We start from the raw sequence: 22965 nt of genomic DNA on the forward strand, positions 1-22965 counted from the left end.
TTTTTCAGTGGTGGTGCTGTTTATGCCTTCTCTCTCTTTCTACCTACATTTCTTATTATACCTCTATATTCTTCACAGCTAACTCACACTAACTAAATCAAAAATGCTTGTTATATTTATCGACTGATAATATAAATATCCAAAAGAACTAATACTTTTTAAGATGCCTAAGCCAGGTGCATATAATGTATATAAAAATCATAGCAGTTCTACAAAGGCCAAACCTAGAACACTGGCCAACATTACAGAGGTTTGTAGGAGACAACATATGTACTCAATGTGTGTTAAAGAATTATTATCATAAGAAAGTTGTCAGAGCAAGATGCAGCTAGAAAATGGAGGCATAAAAAAGGATGAGTCTTTGTAGTTCTCCTTAGATTAATGCTATGATTTGAATAAGCCTGCCATGTTGCAAGCTGAGACCAGTCAGAATGGTATAGGGGTTATGTTCCTGCAGCAGAACAGATCAGTTACCTGCAGGTCAAGATCATTTACAGAAGTCTAAAAGAAATATGCTGAAAAAGAGAAAAGAAACAGCAGTGTTGAATCAATATGATAAATTCAGTGGTTATATCAGCAGCTGACATCGAAACAGGCCACAAGTCCTTGCAAAGCCTGCTCAGAATGTCTTTATCCGAGCCACTTCCAATATGGGAAATACTGTTACTTTTACAAAAGTATGATCTGAAGGAGAAATACAGACCATATAAGGAACTATACATGCCATGTATGTTGACAAAGGCATACTTATCTGAGATAAGTGAAATGTTGGTGGAGGAACTGACTTAGAAATGCAGTTAATAAAAAAAAACAATGAAAGGCTATTCTGTGGGAAAACATCACTAAAGATAGAAATGCAATCATATTTTTTTTTCAAGAAAGAAATTAAGTTGTGTCCAGAGTATGATGATGATAGTTAACAAAATAGTTTCTAATCAACCAAGAAGACAAATGCTTGAGAGGATGTAGGAATAACAACAGCAAGCAAACAAATAAAGAACAATAAATATAATTTATAGGTCAGGAATATCAGCTGAAACAGAAGGATTTGTATTAATGTTGCTATGACTGAAATGTAAACCAGCAGAAACGTAAAGTCAGTACCATGGAACATCATCTTTGAAAATAAGTAATAGCAAGAACCATGTTTGCAGACTCCCTGGACTACATGAAAAGAGACATGGAAGAGCATGTAGCCCAAGCGGGTATAACCCTGACCCTGAGTAGCATCCTGCCCTCACTAAGAATGATACTGCAGTATAAAGAAAAAATGATCAATTTCAACAATTGTCTAAGCTTCTGGTGTCATTCAAAGGGGATCCAGTGTCTGTCAGCCTGGGACGACATGCTTGACAAGCCTCGTTGCTTTGCAAGAGACGGCTTGCACCTGTCACCCCTAGGCTTTTGAATACTGGCCAAGTCTCTTGCTGCCCCCATAGTGCCTTTTTTAGGCAAGGCTCAAAAGTCAAACCCATCTCCGTAAATAGCACAAATAAAAAAATTAAGGTTATGGTATTCAACACCAGGAGTTTAAATCTCAAAATGCACGTGCTCAAAGCACTTCTCAGTATGGAGAACATCAACATCTGTGCAGTAACTGAAACCTAGTTCAAGGCTCCACAGAGCACCCCAGCTCTACTGGACTACAACTCATACCACACATTTTGGTCACAGAATATGGACCGAAACACAAAAGGAGGGTGTGTATCCATATTCATCAAGGATATCTACACCTCCAGGTTAGTGGCGCAGCATTATACCTTCGAGATCATCCATGTGCAACTAACATCAGGCAAATTTGCAATGCAAATTGAGGCCTGCTACAGATCACCCTCCCTGACCCAGGACTACCACTCCACCTTTCTGGAGACACTGGAAAACATGAAAGTCCTACCAAACACCCCAATATTGGGCAATTTCAATTACCCTACCGTTAACTGGGAAAACTACTCAAATACAAACTCCCAGGTCCAGCACTTCCTGGAATTTATCAATTCAAATGCCCTGGATCAGCTGGTAAACTCCCCTATCAGAGTTGAAAACATATTGGACCTGTTCATCACCAACATGGGCGACAGATGTTCAACACCGGAGATCAACCCGTTACTGGTTAGATCAGACCATAAACTAATCACTCTGGATGTCCACACCACACCACCACCTCCAACCAAGGAAACCACAGTGAAAAACTTTTCTATAGCAAACTTCACCTTACTTAAGACAGAGGTGGTAAGTTTCACAGCCCCCCAGTGACCAAGGTGCAGGAACCTTTACAAATGCAATCTATGAGCACCTACAAGGATGCATGGATTGTGCCATCCCTAGCAAAACCAAGACTCACTCCCTTAAGAGAAGGAAATCATTCTGGTGGACCCCTGCCATAAACAAGCTATACAATAGAAGGAGGAAACTAGTTCAGAAAAAAAGCAAATCCCAAGAAGGAAAGACATCCCTGATCAGTATCAGTAAGAAATTAAGGTCCCTCATAAAATCCTCCAAGATTAACTTCAAAAGAAAAAAAGCCAAGGATTCAAAAGATAACCACAAAGCCTTCTTTAGCTATGTCAAGAATCTAAGTGGCAACTCACAGATATGCTCTGAGCTAGTGCAAAATAGCATAAAATATACTGAACCCACTAATATTGCCAACATCCTGGCAAATGGTTTCAGTGTAAACTTCACCCCCCTCTCACCCCCAAAAGGGCCCACAACAATACCGGAAAAGTGTAGTGTCCTGGAAATCACAGCCACACAGGTGAAAACAGCCCTTTCAAAAGCCAAAAGCACAGCATCAATGGAGCCAGATGTTGTCCCAGACTGCATCTTGCATGAACTACAGAACGAACTAACCCCCCACCTAAACACACTGTTCAACCTCAGCCTCTCCACAGGCTACGTGCCCATAGAATGGCACACAGCAATGGTTATTCCGCTCCACAAAGTTGGGGCCACAACTGACCCTGGTAACTATCACCCCATAAGCCTGACTAGCCTGGTCTGCAAGGCTACGGAGCGCATCATCATGGAACTCATTAACAAAGACATTGGGAACCTCCAAACACTTGACCCAACCCAGTTTGGCTTTGTTAAGGTCAGATAATGCCTACTAAACCTGATTGACTTCTTCGAGACAGTCACCAAGGCCATAGATGAGGGGAAGGTAGTTCACACAGCCTACCTTGACCTCATCAAGGCTTTTGACACCATTCTCCACTCGGGAATTATAGAAAAACTCACCAGCCTGAACATAAACCCCTACGTCATGAGATGGGTTGCCAACTGGCTTATTGACAGAACTCCCACGATAAGAATAGCTGGCTCCAGGTCTGACTCTAAAGCAGTCACAAGTGGTGTCCCACAAGGGTTGGTCCTGGGACCCCTACTGCTTGGCATATACTTCTCAGAAGTACAGACAAACACAGGAGGACTATGGCTAACCAAGTTCGCCGATGGCTGCAAACTGAGAGCCATAATTGACTCTCCGGCTGACACGGACATTCTCCAAAAGGGCCTTACTGAGATGGACACAAGTTGTCAAAGTCATGGTCTCAAGCTAAATGCCAAAAAATACATAGTCATCCCGTATGGGAAAAACAAAACACCCATGAATTACCACATAGGTGGCAGCCTCCTTAATACAGAAGAGGTAATAAGAGATCTGGGGACCCAGGTAGATAGTAATCTCTCCTTTGACAATCATATTGCCAAAGTAGTTATGAAATCCTTCTATGTAGCCCATCTAATTACTAAAGGGTTCACATCTAGAAATAAAGAGCTTATAGTGCCCCTCTACTCGTCACTCATCAGACCCATCATAGAGCACAATGCCCCATTTGGGATGTACCTCACAAGACACTTCCAACAGCTGGAAAGACCACAAAAGTACCTCACCAAGAGGATTACTGGCCTCAAATATATGTCCTATGCAGCCCGACTGGAAAAACTCCAGCTGTACTCAGTCGCATATCGCTTACTCAGAGGTGATCTCTGTCTGACTTACAAAGCCATGCTCCACCTAAAGAAATCCAAGTCACTGCGAGCCACTCGTTCTAGTGAGCTAAACCTCGCCACAACAATAAATAGAACATGCTGAAGGGATAGTGTCCTGTCACAGAGACTCCTCATGCTTTGGAACAAAATTCCTAACTACATTAGGCAGAGCCCCTCACTAACACTCTTCAAGAGAAACCTTGATGAGTAGCTGGGTAACAGAGAATACACCCCTGGAATCACTTCATTGGCTCTTCTTGACAGAGGCTCAGTTAATTAATCAATGGGGTTGCGGAAGCTGACATGCTCTGGCTAGGTTTATAAATGTCCTCGGGCAGATAGCCTCGTACCTACCTATGAACCTATGAACAGGCCCCATATGGTCACTGTATAGGTAGACCTGCTTACCTCACATCCCAGCACATCTATTGTTCACTTCTTGGGCTAAGGGATCATCACATATATTTGCATAGATGAGACAAATGAAGCTGACATTATAAAGAATAGCTGAAGGGATTGCAACCATGTTGCCATAAGAAATCAGTCAGTGAGAACTGTAATTAGTCAAGAGCTGTAAATAGGGGCTACTAAAGTTGTGTCTCCAAGAGCTGTAGTGTGGAAAGAACTGCCCCTAAACTAAAATCAGAGGCCCACAGAGACATCTATCAGATCCTCCTTTTATGGAAGGCAGAGACCAGATAGGACTTATGGGCTATCTGAGAGCTGATTATAATACTAAAGAATCATATATTAAAATGTTCTGTTAGCTACAAACACGTTATTTGATATAGAAATCCCACAGCTAGCTTAGTAGCAAATTAAGGTTAATTTTAAATGATCAGTGTTAAATAAGACATATAATATAATATAATATAATATAATATAATATAATATAATATAATATAATAATATAATGTAATATAATATAATATAATATAATATAACAAAAAGGGGAGATAAGTACTTAGGACACTCCTCTTTTTCTCTGTACGCTCATAACTTTACACTTTGTCATCTTAACATTCATCCTACTCTGTATACTGGTAATTTACTTGTTTTAAAATCAGGGAAACAATTTTTGCAAAGCCAAAAAATCTTTAGAAAGATCATGCCAAACTCGTTGAGTGAATAAAAGGCAGTAATTTAGCAATCATCTTTAAAAAATAATGCCTTTTTGACATTTGGTATCATACAATGGCTTAAAAGTGAACTAAAATAAATGTTACTTTCTTTTTTTAGTCAGACTAGATGCCATTATTTATGAAAGACAGTGGGCAGGATTCACGAAAGCTTGCACGGAGTCTAAGAGTAGTGTAAGACTCCATGCAGCCTTCGCGATCCAGGAACAGCCCAAAGTCCGTGTAAGAGACCAGCTAAAACGTCTCTTACACGGAGTGGGTGTGGATAAGCTAATCACCTGACTTGCAGCCGAATAGCATGCAAATGAGGATGATTAGCAATCCAGGAAGCCCAAAACAGCCCATGTAAGAGCCGTTTTATCTGCAGAAATGTACTCAGTTGACAACTGAGTACGTTTCTGCAAACCACAATGGAGCCATGTCAGCTCCAAATAAAGTGCGCATATGTGTCAGGCAGCATGCCAATGGCCAAATATGTGGCCATTGGCAAGGTAACCTGATGCAAAAGTAATGTTTAAACCCAGCGCAGCCCCGCGCAAACAGGCTGCGCTGTATAAAACATAAAAATGAAGGTTATAAACCCACAAATGTGGGTTTTATGCAATACATGGATTTTCAATGCAGGGACCAGCAGACCAAAAACAACATGGCCACCGTGTAGTGGTTGCTAAGGGGGGAAGCTGAGTCTAAGAGATGTAACTAAGCATTAGTAGGCAATCTGATGCAAATGAGTGTTAGGATACTGAATTCCACTGTCACATAGCAAATGAGCACATTCTGAGTAGTGTAAGAGTTACAGAAGGTGGAGGAACAGAGTAGGAGATAGGTGACATCACAGGGGGGAATGGCAGAAAGAAATGCAGTTCATTGGAGGTCAGAGTTACATGACAGATGTCAGACAGATATCATGGAAAGAGGAGTGCCACAACATAATCATGGGAAAGTCAAGAAATGGAAGGTGTACACTGTTGCTTACACCAAAGTTTCTTGCTGGGCATGCATGCGCACGTGTGCGCGCCATGAAGCATGAGTAAGACAGTGTGCGCACGTGTAAGGCAGACTGAGCATGTGGGAGCATGTTGGTAGCTGTTTAACACTGTTTGCGCGGGTGTGCGCGCATGTAGGGCAGACTTAGCATGTAGAAGCCTGTTGGCAGACCTGTAACACTGTTTGAGCTGGTGTGCATGCGTTTTAACCCGAATAAGATGATTCTGAACCGTGTAAGCATGTGTGCGCACGTGTAAGCCACTGTGAGCGTGTTTCTGCTGGTATACACGCTGCTCCCCCCTGAGGAAACAGAAAGGAAAAAGGAAACAACATAATTAGTAGGAAGCTACCAGGGAATACTGCTGGAGCTAGTAGATGAAAATAATTAGAAGCAGGCAATTACACAGGCAGAATAGTAGCTCAGCCCAACACTTAAAAATCTGCAAACAGCAGTGCAAGATGTTTCTTTCAAGAGACACTGCAAGACAGGAATAAGCTATTAGAAGTGAAAACTGAAAAAGCTGAACTCAGAGCAGAAATGTTAGGGGCTGCCATAGCTGTCATAATGAGACATAGGCGACTTGCTGAGGGTGGGGACAATGCAGATGGTGCCAGACAACCCACAGTGAGGAGACGGAGAAGAGTGTACAGGCCCAGGGTCACCTACCACGGGTTACATGAGCTGGAGATAGTAGAGCGCTATAGAGTAGACAGAGACCTCCTGCAGAAAATAGTGGAGCTGTGCAGGCCACGCCTCACACACAGAACCAACAGAGGGGAACCCATCCCAGTGGAAACCAAGGTATGTGTTGGCCTAAGAATACTAGCAACAGGTACCTTCCAGAGACCAACTGGTGATATGATGGGGATATCACAGGCATCAGCCTCCAGGGTACTGCACCAGTTCCTGGATGCCATGCCAGCACATGTCAGTGATTATGTATATTTCCCCAATGCCCGTGAGGTATTGGCCAGCAATGTGCGTCTCTTCCAGCAAATAGCAGAATACTCTGAGGTAGTGGGTGCAATAGACTGCACGCACATACGCATCAAAGCACCAGCTGGTGAGCGGGGTAGGGCCTACATTAACTGCAAGGGCTTCCCCTCCATCAACTGCCAGGTCGTGTGTGATGCCCAGGGCATAATAATGAATGTGTGTGCTGGCTGCCCTGGGAGCTACCATGATTCCCACATCTGGCATTTGACGCAGCTGTACCAGACATTTGCCAATGGGGACATCCCGCACAGACACCTAGTGGGGGATGCAGGTTATGCACTGGAGTCATGGCTGATGACACCCATCAGAAACGCACACACACCTGAACAGGAACGCCATAATGAGGCACACGCACAAACACATAATGTAATAGAGCGTGTGTTTGGGCTGCTCAAGTCATGGTTCCGGTGTCTGGACACATCTGGTGGAGCCTTGCAGTACACACCAACTACATGTACCCAAATTGTCATGGTATGTGCTATGCTACATAATATGATCTTGCAAAAACAGCTGCAGCAGGACCAGCATAGGGCCGGGCCAAACAGCCCCACACCATTGCCAAGGCCATCACAGGCAGAGCGTGACTTGGAGGAGGAACAACCTGAGCCTGCCCCAGTAGGCAGAAGGAGGCGTGCCCAGTATGCCCTGGCCTTGGCAAAGAGGCAACGCATAGCACATACACTGGCTCAGTAGGAACCCTGGGAATGATACCCCCTCTGACTCACTCAGATAATAACAGGGATGCCTAAAATGACATGACCTGCTCACAAACATGTACAGGGAGTGTAATATGTGCATCCGACAGAGGCAGCCCTGCAGCACCACCTGAGGCACGAATGCCATGTATTAAGTAATGTAACACCATGTACTATATGCACACCTGAGGACCCTGACTAACATCCTACCCTCACCAAGCATCATGCCACAATATGACAATGAGATGATCAAGTGCAATAATTGACTGAAGTATCGCAGTTAGTCAAAGGGGATCCAATGTGTGCCAGCCTGGGATGACATGCTGAGCATGACATGATGCTCCACCTGCTAGGACTGGCGTGCACCTATCAGTGCAGGCTGTATGGATACTGGCAAAGGCTGTTGTTACCCACAGTGTGCCCTGAATAGTTAAGGCTCAAAACACAAACCTACCTCCATAGGTATCAGAAGGGATAAGAATAAGATAATGGATAAGTCGAAACAGCAAGATGCATGCAGTCTAAATTCACCCAGTATGGAGAATGTTGATATCAGTGCTGTAACAGAAAACTGGGTCAAGGCTCACAACAGCACCCTAACACTACCAGGTTACACCTCATACTGTGCTGTACATCCTCAAAACATGGAACAAGCTACAAAAGGAGGGTGACTAGCAATAATTGTCAAGGATAACCACACCCCCATGTTGGTACCACAACAAGAAGCAGCATGGACTAGCCATGATCAAGTAACAGTGGCTAAAACTGCCCCCCAGTTTATAGCCTGCTACAGACTACTGTCCCAACACCAGGAACTGCACCTGGCCTATGCTGGAATACATGAATATATCAAGTCTTCCAAACCACATTATATTGGGTGACTGAAAATACCCAGACATAGACTGGGAGCATTATACTAACTCCAACACTGTAGGACAAAGGTTCCTAGAATCCATAAACCAAAATGCCCAGGAACAACGTACCACTCCCACAAGAGGGGTAAGCATACTGGATGTGATAATCAGCAACATGGGTACTGGATGCCAAGATGAGAAGTGTATTGCTCACTGGTAAAATCAAACCATAGAGTAATCACACTGGATATACAAATCCTGACCACAGTCCCTGGCCAGAAAACCTCAGTGGAAAACATGTGTAAAGCAATATTTGCACTCCTCCAAACTGATGTGGAATCCATTAAAGGTCCTGTGCAGGTGCAAAATATGGGCCACACCTCAGAACCTGTAATACAGCCATTCCATGAACACTGCCAGGAATGCTTGGATTATGCAGTCCTAAATTAAAACAAGACACAATGCCATACACGCAGGCATCTGGCATGGTGGACACCAGCCATAACCAAACCATGCAAGAGAATGAGGAAGCTACTACATGATAGAGCAAACATAATGAAGTAATCACTGATCAGTAGTATGGCAATAAAATATGTCCACACATACAATCCACTAAGGCCAGCCACAACAAGTTGAATCTGTGAATCTTGTGGCAATGTTACACCTGCCCCAAGTACATAGACAACCCCCAACTCCCCCCAAGAAATACAAATATATGTGAGAGATGCAACCATCTATCCAAACTGGAGGCTGAGCTCCCTCAACTCAGTACTCCCAAAACTAGTCAGGAGGAGAAGGTAATCACACACACCACAAACCCAGTCCCACATAGACCTATCACAACTGCAAACCAAAGACATAAACACAGAAAAACATTCCCGGAGGCCCAAATTACAAACACACCACACCAACAGAGGCCTCCAAAGCAGACACTCAATCAAACAACCTCCAAACATAGCACACGCAACACATAGTACACAAAGCTGGTGTGCCAAACAGTCACAGGCCAGAAGGAGAAACAACATGCCTGATACAGTTGTAATAGGTGACTCCATAGCGAGACACACTGCTGTCCCGCACACCAGACTGAACAAGGGAAAGGGTACAGTAAGCTGCCTGTAGGCTGCCACAATACGCCACATAACACAAGTATGCAGGTCACCCCAAAGCAAGTAGAAATATGATGCAGTCATAGTCCATGCTGGTGTGAATGACCTGAGATGTACCTCCCCGGACTAGATGAGCTCTCTGATTATGTAGTCCAGGCAGGTATGACACTCACCGTTTGCAGCATCCTACCCTCACCAAGAATGATGCCACAGTACAAAGACTGGAAACAACAAATAAACTATTAAAGCACAAAAAAAAACAGGCAACCTTATGTCCGGAAAGCAAGCTTTAACCCAAAGAAAGCCAAGAACCAAAGTTTCTCCTTAACGCAAAAATTTTAATGTTACAAAAAAGAGCGTTTTCGCCGTGACTCCTGTCACAGCTTCATCAGAAGGAAGACATATGAAACAGCTAAAAAAACCTGTTTAAATACTAAAAAAACATGAAGTGAACGAATAATTGCATTTCCTGCAACAGCTCAGTTTATGTGTCAATAAAAATCAAAAATCAAATTTTATAATTCTTAAAAGAACATAAACAATGTGTGTAAATTTACATCAAACTAATTGAATATGCCAAAAGTACAAAATACACACATTTAAATGTTAAAAATAATTTAAAATAAGATAAAATAAAAATATCCCCATCTATTTTCCTAATTATTTGTGGAATAATTAGAATGTGTTTAAAAAAACCACTTAAAGGCACCCCTTTGAGTATATTAAGACAAAGAACAAAGGGGAAAGTCACCTAAAGTAACTCTTTAGTTTTAGTATACATGATATGTTGCAGTTTTCATTCAGACCAGGTGGTCTGAATGCATCTAAATTTAACTGCCAAGTCAATTCTACATTTTCAAAAATTATTGGAAAAGGGCCCCCTCTATTAGTTGGAAGGACCTGGTCAATGCCCATGAAACTAAAGGTATGACCTGGGTTGCTGTTAACATGTTTAGCTAAAGCATTCTCCAAGAAGGGTTTTTTTATTGCATAACAATGTTGGTAAACCCTCTCTTTTAATTTGCGGTTAGTCTTCCCTATGTAGAAGGATGGACAACAGTTACACAAGGCAATGTAAACAACCGACTTAGATTCACAAGTTATCTTATGGTTAATCTGGAATTTTTTATTTCTAACTGTAAAAGAGTTGCCTGTTCTCATAAATTTACACATGTTACAGCAACCACATTTAAATGAGCCCCTAGATCTAGTAAACTCATGGGTATTAGATGTGTGTTGTAATAACTCTTTAAGGTTACTGCTTCTTCTGTAAATAACAAAAGGACGCTGACCTAACTTATCAATTAAATTTGAGGAATTGATTATCAATGGCCAGTTTTTTAAAATAATAGCCCAGACATCCGTAGAGTTCAAGTTGTATTGAGTGATAAAACTCAAAGAAAAATTCCTCCGCTGTTCCGGACAAGTAATAAGGTCATTTTGATTGGCAGTTTCATTGTCAATCATTAACTGAACAGGATTGTATTGATCAAGTAGAGGTTTATAAAACCTTTACTCGTTTAGAGTCAACTTCAAAAATAAGATCATTAATAAGTGGTAAAGGATATCCACGATTCAAAAATAAATCCTTTAAGAACTGACACTCAAGTCTGAAGTCACTTAATGTGCTGCACATCCTTCCTGCACGAACCAACTGCCCCTTAACAATAGACTTTTTTTGTTTAGGTGGATGTAGGCTGGTGTAGTGCAGGAAAGAGTTGCAGTAAGTTGGCTTTCTAAAGATCCTAGAAAAGTAGACACATTCATTAAAATCTTTAGCCAATCTCACATCAAGATATTCGGCTTCAGTTGTTGAAAATTTATATGTAAATTTCAAAAACTGTGTAGTAGTGTTTAAGAAATCAACAAAAAGTTTTGCCTCATATTCACTACCCTTAAAGAGAATTAATATATCGTCCAAGAATCTAGTGTAGTACTTAACATTCTGCATAAGAATTTCATTGGACAATACAAAATGCTTTTCCCAGAAAGCTACACATAAATTAGCCACACTGCCCACAGAGCCCATGGCTATTCCACACTTTGTAGATAAAAATGCTGGTCAAATGTAAAAGTTAGAGGATAGCACTATACCCAAAAGTTCAGTCACTACATCTATCTCAACTTGAGATGCATTAAGATCTTTAAGAAGTAGCTGAATCCATTCAACTGCCTCATTGTGTGGAATAGATGTATATAAATCAATAACATCAATTGTCAAAAAGTTCAAGTGAAGGTTGAAATTTATGTTGTTAATATCGTGCAAAAAGGACCATGAGTCTTTGCAAATAGTAGATATTTTTTTCACATATTTTGACAAAATGTTATCGATTAATTTTGAACAGGGGTAGGTCATAGATGACCTACCGTCAATAAGTGCCCTCATAGGGGGGGTTTGATTGGTCTTTGTGTATCTTCGGTATTCCGAACATTACAGGTAACTTTGGTGAAATAATGTCGATGTAATTGTACGTATCTAGGTCAATTTTACCTGCAAGAAAGAGGTCACGGAAATAACCGCGGATACGACCATATGATACATGAATCTCATTGAGAGAAGAAGTTTCATAAGCAACTGAATCAAGTATCTGGAACATTCTCTCCTTGTATTGGTAGTCATCAAAGACCACTAACCCACCCCCTTTGTCAGGTTTACCTCCCCGAGGCCACAAACAAGGTACTGTGACTTTGTCTTCTCAAAACAATCTTTTGCCAACGTCGAGCGAGACTGCTGTGGTTTCACTATTACAACAGGTTGAAAATGAACCTGTGTTGAGTTATGCGTCAGTGGCTAACTCAAATTTACAACCACCACCTGTTTCCAATGTGAATGAAGGGCAACACGCTTATTCGGAAGTGGAGCGCTTACCTTTGGCAGCTTGGATAAATAAAGAAAACCCATTCTCTTTTCTTCCCTCCGAAGTGATTCATTTAAATGACTGTAATGCTCCTGTTTCAGTAACGGATACCAACAAAATTAACGAACGCCTAAAGGTACTTGACTTTAAGTTGCTCAAACTTAAAAAACTGCAGCTGGAAGCTGCATACTTTAGGCAATGCATTAAAGAAAAGTTAATTCCAAAAGGTTTACGGAGCAATTTTATTCCTTCAGGACTGTTGGTTGACCAGGCCTATTTTTTAGAACTGAAATGTTTATTTCAAGAACAAGGTTTTCAATTGTTAAATACTATTGTCAAGCATTATGATGTTAATATATCGTCACTCATATCTGAAGTAAATATTTTGGATGATGAAATTAAAACTGATATGTCTTTCTTACAATTTAAATACGATTATGATCGTATTTTTTCTAGCATTGATGCTCTGTTAACTAAATTAAAAACTAACAAAAACAAAAAGTTAGTGAGGGATAGGACAGCATATCAATCCAACCAAGCGTATCCTAACTTACAGATTCGAGGTTCAGCCTCTAATTTTACAGGACCAAATGGGTCTTCTGTTACTATAGAGACTGATGTCGTGCCTGATGAAGTAGCGGATGGGGAACAACAGACTACCCCCTCTACTCAGGGTGTTAGAAGAAGTAATAGGATAAAGGGGTCTACTACTGTTAATAATAACAATAAAAACAAAAAACCAACTGATAGAGCTGGTCAGTTTAATCAAGGCCCAGCCATGACCCCGAGTGAGAATGTTTTTTTAGGGAACCAACAGAGGAGAAATGTAGGGAACACGGATCAGAGGAAATAATAATTGATGATGCTACCCTCATTGAATCCCGAAATCATCCACTTGTGCCTACTATATACACCAATCACAAGAAGGACTTTACGATTTATAACTTTTCATCTTTAGAGTTAGACTCTGACCTTGTTGAACTCCTGGCTTTGGGGTACACTTTTGTTCCAAGTACCTATGGGAGTGTAGCTAAAGTCCTTATTGATTTAAAATGCTTCATTCGTAAGTTAAATTTGAGACTGTTATTTAACAATGAAGCAACAAATGCTAGTAATAAACTTAGGCTATCTAGTGTTTTTAACCCTCCTATTCAGCCTAATTTATTACTTTTTGAACAAATATGTGAGATAGACATTAGACATCTTTTCGCTGCACATAAAATGAATACAAGCTTTGAAAGCATGAATATATCTGTTGAGCAACGCCAATGGCTGAACAATCTTAGGTCCTTACCTGTCAGGTTTTTAAAACCTGACAAAGGGGGTGGGTTAGTGGTCTTTGATGACTATCAATACAAGGAGAGAATGTTCCAGATACTTGATTCAGTTGCTTATGAAACTTCTTCTCTCAATGAGATTCATGTATCATATGGTCGTATCCGCGGTTATTTCCGTGACCTCTTTCTTGCAGGTAAAATTGACTTAGATACGTACAATTACATCGACATTATTTCACCAAAGTTACCTGTAATGTTCGGAATACCGAAGATACACAAAGACCAATCAAACCCCCCTATGAGGGCACTTATTGACGGTAGGTCATCTATGACCTACCCCTGTTCAAAATTAATCGATAACATTTTGTCAAAATATGTGAAAAAAATATCTACTATTTGCAAAGACTCATGGTCCTTTTTGCACGATATTAACAACATAAATTTCAACCTTCACTTGAACTTTTTGACAATTGATGTTATTGATTTATATACATCTATTCCACACAATGAGGCAGTTGAATGGATTCAGCTACTTCTTAAAGATCTTAATGCATCTCAAGTTGAGATAGATGTAGTGACTGAACTTTTGGGTATAGTGCTATCCTCTAACTTTTTTACATTTGACCAGCATTTTTATCTACAAAAGTGTGGAATAGCCATGGGCTCGCCCTGCGGGGCGAGTGTGGCTAATTTATTTGTAGCTTTCTGGGAAAAGCATTTTGTATTGTCCAATGAAATTCTTATGCAGAATGTTAAGTACTACACTAGATTCTTGGACGATATATTAATTCTCTTTAAGGGTAGTGAATATGAGGCAAAAATTTTTGTTGATTTCTTAAACACTACTACACAGTTTTTGAAATTTACATATAAATTTTCAACAACTGAAGCCGAATATCTTGATGTGAGATTGGCTAAAGATTTTAATGAATGTGTCTACTTTTCTAGGATCTTTAGAAAGCCAACTTACTGCAACTCTTTCCTGCACTACACCAGCCTACATCCACCTAAACAAAAAAAGTCTATTGTTAAGGGGCAGTTGGTTCGTGCAGGAAGGATGTGCAGCACATTAAGTGACTTCAGACTTGAGTGTCAGTTCTTAAAGGATTTATTTTTGAATCGTGGATATCCTTTACCACTTATTAATGATCTTATTTTTGAAGTTGACCCTAAACGAGTAAAAGGTTTTTATAAACCTCTACTTGATCAATACAATCCTGTTCAGTTAATGACTGACAATGAAACTGCCAATCAAAATGACCTTATTACTTGTCCGGAACAGCGGAGGAATTTTTCTTTGAGTTTTATTACTCAATACAACTTAAACTCTACGGATATTTGGGCCATTATTTTAAAAAATTGGCCATTGGTAATTAACTCCTCAAATTTAATTGACAAGTTAGGTCAGCGCCCCTTTGTTATCTACAGAAGAGGCAGTAACCTTAAAGAGTTATTACAACATACATCTAATGCCCATGACTTTACTAGATTTAGGGGTTCATTTAAATGTGGTTGCTGTAATATGTGTAAATTTATGAGAACGGGTAACTCTTTTACAGTTAGGAATAAAAAGTTCCAGATTAATCATAAGATAACTTGTGAATCAAAGTCGGTTGTTTACATTGCCTTGTGTAATTGTTGTCCATCTTTTTACATAGGGAAGACTAACCGTAAATTAAAAGAGAGGGTGTACCAACATTCTTATGCAATAAAAAAACCCCTCTTGGAAAACGCTTTGGCTAAACATGTAAACAGCAACCCAGGTCATACCTTTAGTTTCATGGGTATAGATCAGGTCCTTCCAACGAATAGAGGGGGCCCTTTTTCAATAATTCTTGAAAATGTAGAATTGACTTGGCAGTTAAATTTAGATGCATTCAGACCACCTGGTCTGAATGAAAACTGCAACATATCATGTATACTAAAACTAAAGAGTTACTTTAGGTGACTTTCCCCTTTGTTCTTTGTCTTAATATACTCGAAGGTGTGCCTTTAAGTGGTTTTTTTAAACACATTCTAATTATTCCACAAATATTTAGGAAAATAGATGGGGATATTTTTATTTTATCTTATTTTAAATTATTTTTAACATTTAAATGTGTGTATTTTGTACTTTTGGCACATTCAATTAGTTTGATGTAAATTTACACACATTGTTTATGTTCTTTTAAGAATTACTAAATTTGATTTTTGATTTTTTATTAATACATAAACTGAGCTGTTGCAGGAAATACAATTATTCGTTCACTTCCTGTTTTTAGTATTTAAACAGGTTTTTTTAGCTGTTTCATATGTCTTTCTTCTGATGAAGCTGTGACAGGAGTCACGGCGAAAACGCTCTTTTTTGTAACATTAAAAATTTTTGCGTTAAGGAGAAACTTTGGTTCCTGGCTTTCTTTGGGTTAAAGCTTGCTTTCCGGACATAAGGTTGCCTGTTTTTTTTGTGCTTCCACAGTACAAAGACGGAATGATCAGTTATAACAAGTGGCACACTTACTGGTGTCATTGCAAGGGGATCCAATGTCTGTCTGCATGGGATGTCATGCTTGACATGCCACGCAGCTGTTCCAGGGATGGCTTGCACCTGTTACCCCTGGGCGTCTGGATATTGGATAAGGCTTTTGCCACCTCCATAGAGCCTTTCGTAGGCAAGGCTGAAAAGACTAACCCACCACCCTAGAAAACATAAGTGGAAAGAAACATAAGGGTAATGCTGACCAATGCCAGATGTGTAAACCCCAATATGCATACTCCCGAGGCCATCCCCAGTATGGAGAACATAGATGTCTGTGCAGTGACAGAAACCTGCTGCAAGCCTCCTGACAGCACACCAGCACTACCAGGTTATACCACATATCATGCGTCATGGCCCCAAAACCTGGAACAAAACATAAAAGGAGGGTGAGTATCCATATTCAACAAAGACACCCATAAGTCCATGTAACTGACAATGCACAAGACATTGGAGTCCACCCATGTGCAACTAACCGTAGGCAAGACTGCTGTACAGTCTGTAGCATGCTACAGACTGTACAGCAGTCTTGCCTACGGTTGTACAGTCTGTAGCATGCTACAGACCACACTCTCACACACAGGAACCCCACCCAGCCATCCTGAAAACACTGGACAGTATGAATGTCCCACCAAATACCAAACAAGGTACTCACAAATTACCACATAGGTGGTAAACCATTATGTATGGAAGGAGTAATCAGGGACCTAGGGACACAAATGGAAAGTAACCTGTTATGTGACACTCACATTGCCAATGTGGCTAGGAAGACTGTCTACATTGGACACCGTATCATGAAAGGATTCACATCTACATCAACAGAGGTCATTGTGCCCCTATACTGTTCTCTTATCACACCCATAATCTAGTACAATGCCTCATATGGGATGTACCTTACCTGACACCTACAGCAGTTAGAAAGACCTCAAAGGTACCTCACCAAGAGGATAAAGGGTCTCAAATATATGTCATATGCTGCCTGGCTGTAGACACCCCAGCTGAATGCAGTCACATACTGCCTACACAGAGGCATTGCGTGCCTGTTGTACAAGGCCATATCCAACACAGGAGTAATGGGCATGCTCCACCCCAGAAAACTCAAAGCCATCGGAGCTGTGAGAGTGAGAGATGTCAACCTCAACACATAATGAAATAGGATGTGCTGGAGGGACAGATACATATTCCAGAGGCTCCCCACACCCTGGAACAGAATCGCACTCCATGTTAGACAGAGCCCCTCACTGACACTCTTCAACAGGAATCTTGCCAAGTGGATGGATGATCATAGAGTTACACTGGGGGTCTTCACTGTGTAACGTCCAGACAGAGGCACAGCAAAGAAAATCATAAATGGCCATAATATTCACATAGCAAGGGGTGGCAAAAGCCACACACACTCTGGCTAGGCTAACAAATGCACTAGGGTGGATAGCCTAGTATGAACCTATGAACCTATGAAGATACAAATTGTACAGGACACTAAGGATAATCCCAAGGCTTCCACAACTGATGGTAGGAACCATGTTGGGAATTCACAGATATGCTCTGAATCACACAAATATCACAAACAACATACCAAACACACACACATATTGCCAACATACATCCTGACAAGTGCAGTGCAACCCCAGAATGCAAAATATTTATCCCAGCAGACTGCTGGCCCCCTGACATTGCAGATGCTGAGGTAACAGCCAGCATCTACAAAGCAAAACACACAGCAGCAATGGTATGAGATGGTGTCCTGGGCTGAGTCCAACATGGACTCCAAGACAAATGGAATGCCAAATCACACTACTGCTCAATGTCAGCCTTACCACAGGATATGTACCCAAAGAGCAGTGTACAACAGTCGTCCTTCTCAACAAAGGTGTTGCCTGAATGGATACTGAAAACTACCACCCCAGAATCCTGAGTAGCTCGGTCTGCACAGCTATGGAAAGGATCAGCATGTACCGCAGACATAAAGACATTGGGGACCTACTGACACCGGACCCTACCCAGTGTGGCTTTCTTAAGTGCAGATCCTGCCCCTAAACATGTTTGACTCAATTGAAACAGTCATTAAGGTCATTGATGAGGGCAATGTGGTCCACACAGCGTAGCTGGACCTTGCAAAGGCTTCTATACAATACCCTACGTGTTCATTATAGATATGCTCACCAGCTTAAATATAAACCCCTATGTCAGTAGAGGGGATGCAAACCAGACCAAGGACAGAACAGACATGGTCAGACATGCTGCAGCCATGTCAGACTACAAACCAGATATAACTGGCATCCCAAAAGGCTTGGTCCTGGGATCTCCCTCGTTTGGTATATATGTCCCATAGATACAGGCCAACATGGAAGGACTGTGTCTGAACATGTTTGCAGAGGACTACAAACTGCTCACCATATATGATCCTCCAGCTGACACAAGCATCCCACAAAAGGGCCACATAGAAACAGACAACTGGTGCCATAGCCATGTCAGCAAGCTAATTGCAGAAAAGTGTATAGTCAACCCCCGTGGATATACAGTAAGTGCCCACCAATTACCACATAGGTGTTAACCCATTACATACTTAACATGTAATGAGAGACCTGGGGACACAAGGTGATAGATATCCTGCATGGGACAAACATGTGCTGTAGTGTTTAAAGAAACATACCATATACCCACCTAATCATGAAGGTTGTCAGATCTAGATAAGGGGAGGTCATTGTGGCTCTGCAGTCATCCTTCATTAGCGTTACAATTGACTACAATAGCCCCTGTGGGAAGTACCTCAGCAGACACCTCCATCAACTGTAAAGTCCCCAACAGTACCTCACCAGGAGTATCAAAGAGCTTGTACAGATGCCATGTGTTGCCTGATTAAACAAACTGCAGCTACACACACTGCCATACTGCCCAACCAGAGGCAAGCTGTGCCTGATGTATAAAGCCATGTCCAAGCTGGTATCAATAAACATGCTGCACCTTGTGCAATTTGAATGGCAGTGAGCTATGCACATGAGAGACCTGAACCCCAGCACTGACTTACATAGGACAAGCTGTACTGCATGATCCATAACACAGAAGCCACCCCCACCCATGAGTAAACTCCCAGTACAGGCTATCCATAGAATCACTCATCGATTCTGCTCAAGAGGAATCTTGATGAGTGGGTGGGAGATGGTAGCTTTACCCTGGGTATCACTGTCATGTCACAGGTAGACAGAGGCACAGTATACTAACCATGACATATGTCATGGCAAACTTCACTTACAATGTGTGTCGAAGGACAAACACACTCTCCGACTAGCATTAGAAATGGCCTAGGGCACATCGCTAGTGTTCGCAAATGTACACCTATGTTGTGGAATACACTACCAATGTTGGACAAGCCTGGTTTAAGTAGTTCATATCTGAACATAATGCAACATGGTCAGATGTGCACAACTGGCCCCTAACCATGCTGTTGTGCTCACTATGGAAATGTAAAGCAGTGATAGGACTAAAGCCCAGGATACTGTCCACCACAGTCGAAGTACTGAACCAGTACACTATACAGTACTACAGTGTTAGGTGAAAGGATGTTGGCAACTGTATGCAAAGTATCCCATGCAAACCCTGCAGGCACAGCATAATCCTGTTGTGTTCACACACAAAGCAGTTGGACAGTAACTACACAACATGGCACACAACCATAAACGGGATATATTTGTTGAAGTTCACACTCATCCACAAATATGGTGGGCTTCAGAGTTCAACATATGGAAAGCTCACACTGGGCATGCTCACACACTTTGATAAATGAGACATATGTCAGACAACATGCCATGGGAAGGCTGAACTGGGCATGCTCACACACTTAGGCCAAATCCCAGTTTAGCAGTTGGCCACACATATCTGGTATTTTTACATGTTATTCCAGGAACCAACCACATTACAGCAATCTGCCCAGTGCACACAGTTAAATGACTACAGAGATATAAGTGATATAGTGGATCCCTCCCATATGCAAACATCTTCCACAGATACACAAGTTGTTCATACAAACAGGGAATGCTATGGCAATAAAGACGTGCAAACAGTCTATCAGCAACAAATAATGTGCATTTGACAATTAAACATATGGGTGTTGAGGTCAACACTAGGCTGTTTGCCCTAGGGAATGACAGCTTAGCCAGAGTGTGCTTGGCGTCTGCCTCCCCACAGGATGCACATTCCCCTTTCTAAACACTGATGATGTCAGCACCCTATAAGTACAGCAGGAGAAGGGAAACTTCCAGTAATGCGAATAGTGTTCTCTGCTAATACATCCATCGCAAATGTCATAGCATAGTTAAGGAGGGGTTTGAATCCTGCAAATGCTCAGTGTGTGTGTGGATGTGTATGAGTGGGGTTGGTGTGTGTGCAAGTCTGTGGGAGGGAAATGTCCCTTTTGGCAACTGGGAAAACACACTACAGGATGCACATTCTCCTTTCTAAACACTGATGATGTCAGCACCCTATAAGTACAGCAGGAGGAGGGAAACCTCCCATTAATGCGAATAGTGCGCTTTGCTAATGCGTCCGTCTCGAGTGTCCTAACATAGTTAGGTAGGGGTTTAAATCCTCCGAATGGCAAGTGTGCGTGTTTGAATGAAGGGGGTTAGTATGTGAGGGAAATGTCCCTTTTAGCAACTAGGAGAACAGACTACAGGATGCACATTCCCCTTTCTAAACACTGATGATGTCAGCACCCTATAAGTACTGCAGGAGAAGGAAAACCTCCCAGTAATGCGAATAGCGCACTCTGCTAATGCGTCTGTCTCAAGTGTCATAACGTAGATAGGTAGGGGTTTGAATCCAGCAAATCGAAAGTGTGTGTGTTTGAATGAGGGGGGGGTTAGTGTGTGTGTAAGGGAAATGTCCCTTTTGACAACTAGGAGAACAGACTACAGGATGCACATTCCCCTTTCTGAACACTGATGATGTCAGCACCCTATAAGTACAGCAGGAGATGAGAAACCTCCCAGTAAAGCAAATAGCGCGCTCTGCTAATGCATCCGTCTCGAGTGTCATGACATAGGTAGGGATTTGAATCCTGCAAATGCTCAGTGTGTGTGCAAGTCTGTGTGAGGAAAATGTCCCTTTTGGCAACTGGGAAAACACAACACAGGATGCACATTCCCCTTTCTAAACACTGATAATGTCAGCACCCTACAAATACAGCAGGATAAGGTATGTGGCATGGACAATGACTGAGTCATATGTGTCCATGCCTCTGACTGACCTGTATACTTGTGGTATGTGGTGGACCATAGTGCCCCACAGGCATATCACTGTGACCTTCACCTTGTCCAGCCTGGTGAGCGTGACCACACTGTACCGGACAATAAAGGTAGCTAACACAACTATGGCAGGTGTGTTGTCTAGCCATACAGGCTGTGACTGGCACACAGGATTTGTGTGCTATGTGTTATGTGTGATGTGTTCAGGCATAACATATGCCTGTGTGCCAGCTGCAGAGGTGTGTGCTGCTCAGGCAGGATGCTATTCTAAGGCTCCACGAATGGTCCAGTGTGTTCACGTGCTTGTATTGCTGTCAGTGTAGGTCTACATCAGACTGGTATTGTAGTCACTGTAGTATTGCATGCCACCTGACAGGTTATGCCAGTACTGGGTTCAGAGTGCTTAGTCCCCAGTTTGACTATGTGGTTCCATTTCATACATGTGTTGTACGTCCATGTGTAGGGGAGAGGGTTGACTGTGTACATGTGGCAGCTGTGACATTGCCACATGACCCACATATTCCACAACTGTAGCATAGAGGTGACTGACAACTGACCTTTGCACATGCTACCATAGTATTGTGATTGCCATGGTGATTAACAGCACATAGGTCCAATGGGGAACAAGGTACATAGGTTCATAGGTTCATAGCTTCATAATAGGCTATCTGCCCTAGGTCATTTAAGAACCTAGCCAGAATGTGTTTGGCTGTCACCATCCATTGTAAATATATCTTGCCATGCCCTTTTCCAAGGTTAGTATAGTGTGCCTCTGTCTAACAGTGACACAGAAGTGATACCCGGGGTAAACCTACAATGTCCCATCCACTCATCAAGATTCCTCTTGAAGAGAGTCAATGAGGGACTCTGCCTAACCTGGACTGGGATTTTATTCCACAGTGAAGTGAGCCTCTGGGTTATGAATCTGTCCCTCCAGCATGTCCTATTTATTTCAGTGCTGAGGTTCATGTCTCTCAAGCATGTAGCCCGATTAGATTTGAATATTCTCAGGTGCAGCATGCCCATTAATTCTGGGTTTGACATGGTGTTATACATTAGGCACAGATCGCCTCTGAACAGGCGGTATGCCACTGAGTAGAGCTGGGGTTTCTTTAACCGGTCAGCATATGGCATCTGTTTGAGCCCTTTGATCCTCTTGGTGAGGTACTTGTGGGGTCTTTCCATTTGCTGCAGGTGTCTGGTAAGGTACATCCCGACAGGGGGATTGTACTCAATTATGGGCCTGATGAGGGATGAGTAAAGAGGCACAATGTCCTCCCCTGATGTAGATGTGAATCCCTTCA

Source organism: Protopterus annectens, chromosome 8.part0 (assembly GCF_019279795.1).
Source record: "Protopterus annectens isolate FY-2018-M chromosome 8.part0, PAN1.0, whole genome shotgun sequence".
Taxonomy (NCBI): Eukaryota; Metazoa; Chordata; order Ceratodontiformes; family Protopteridae; genus Protopterus; species Protopterus annectens.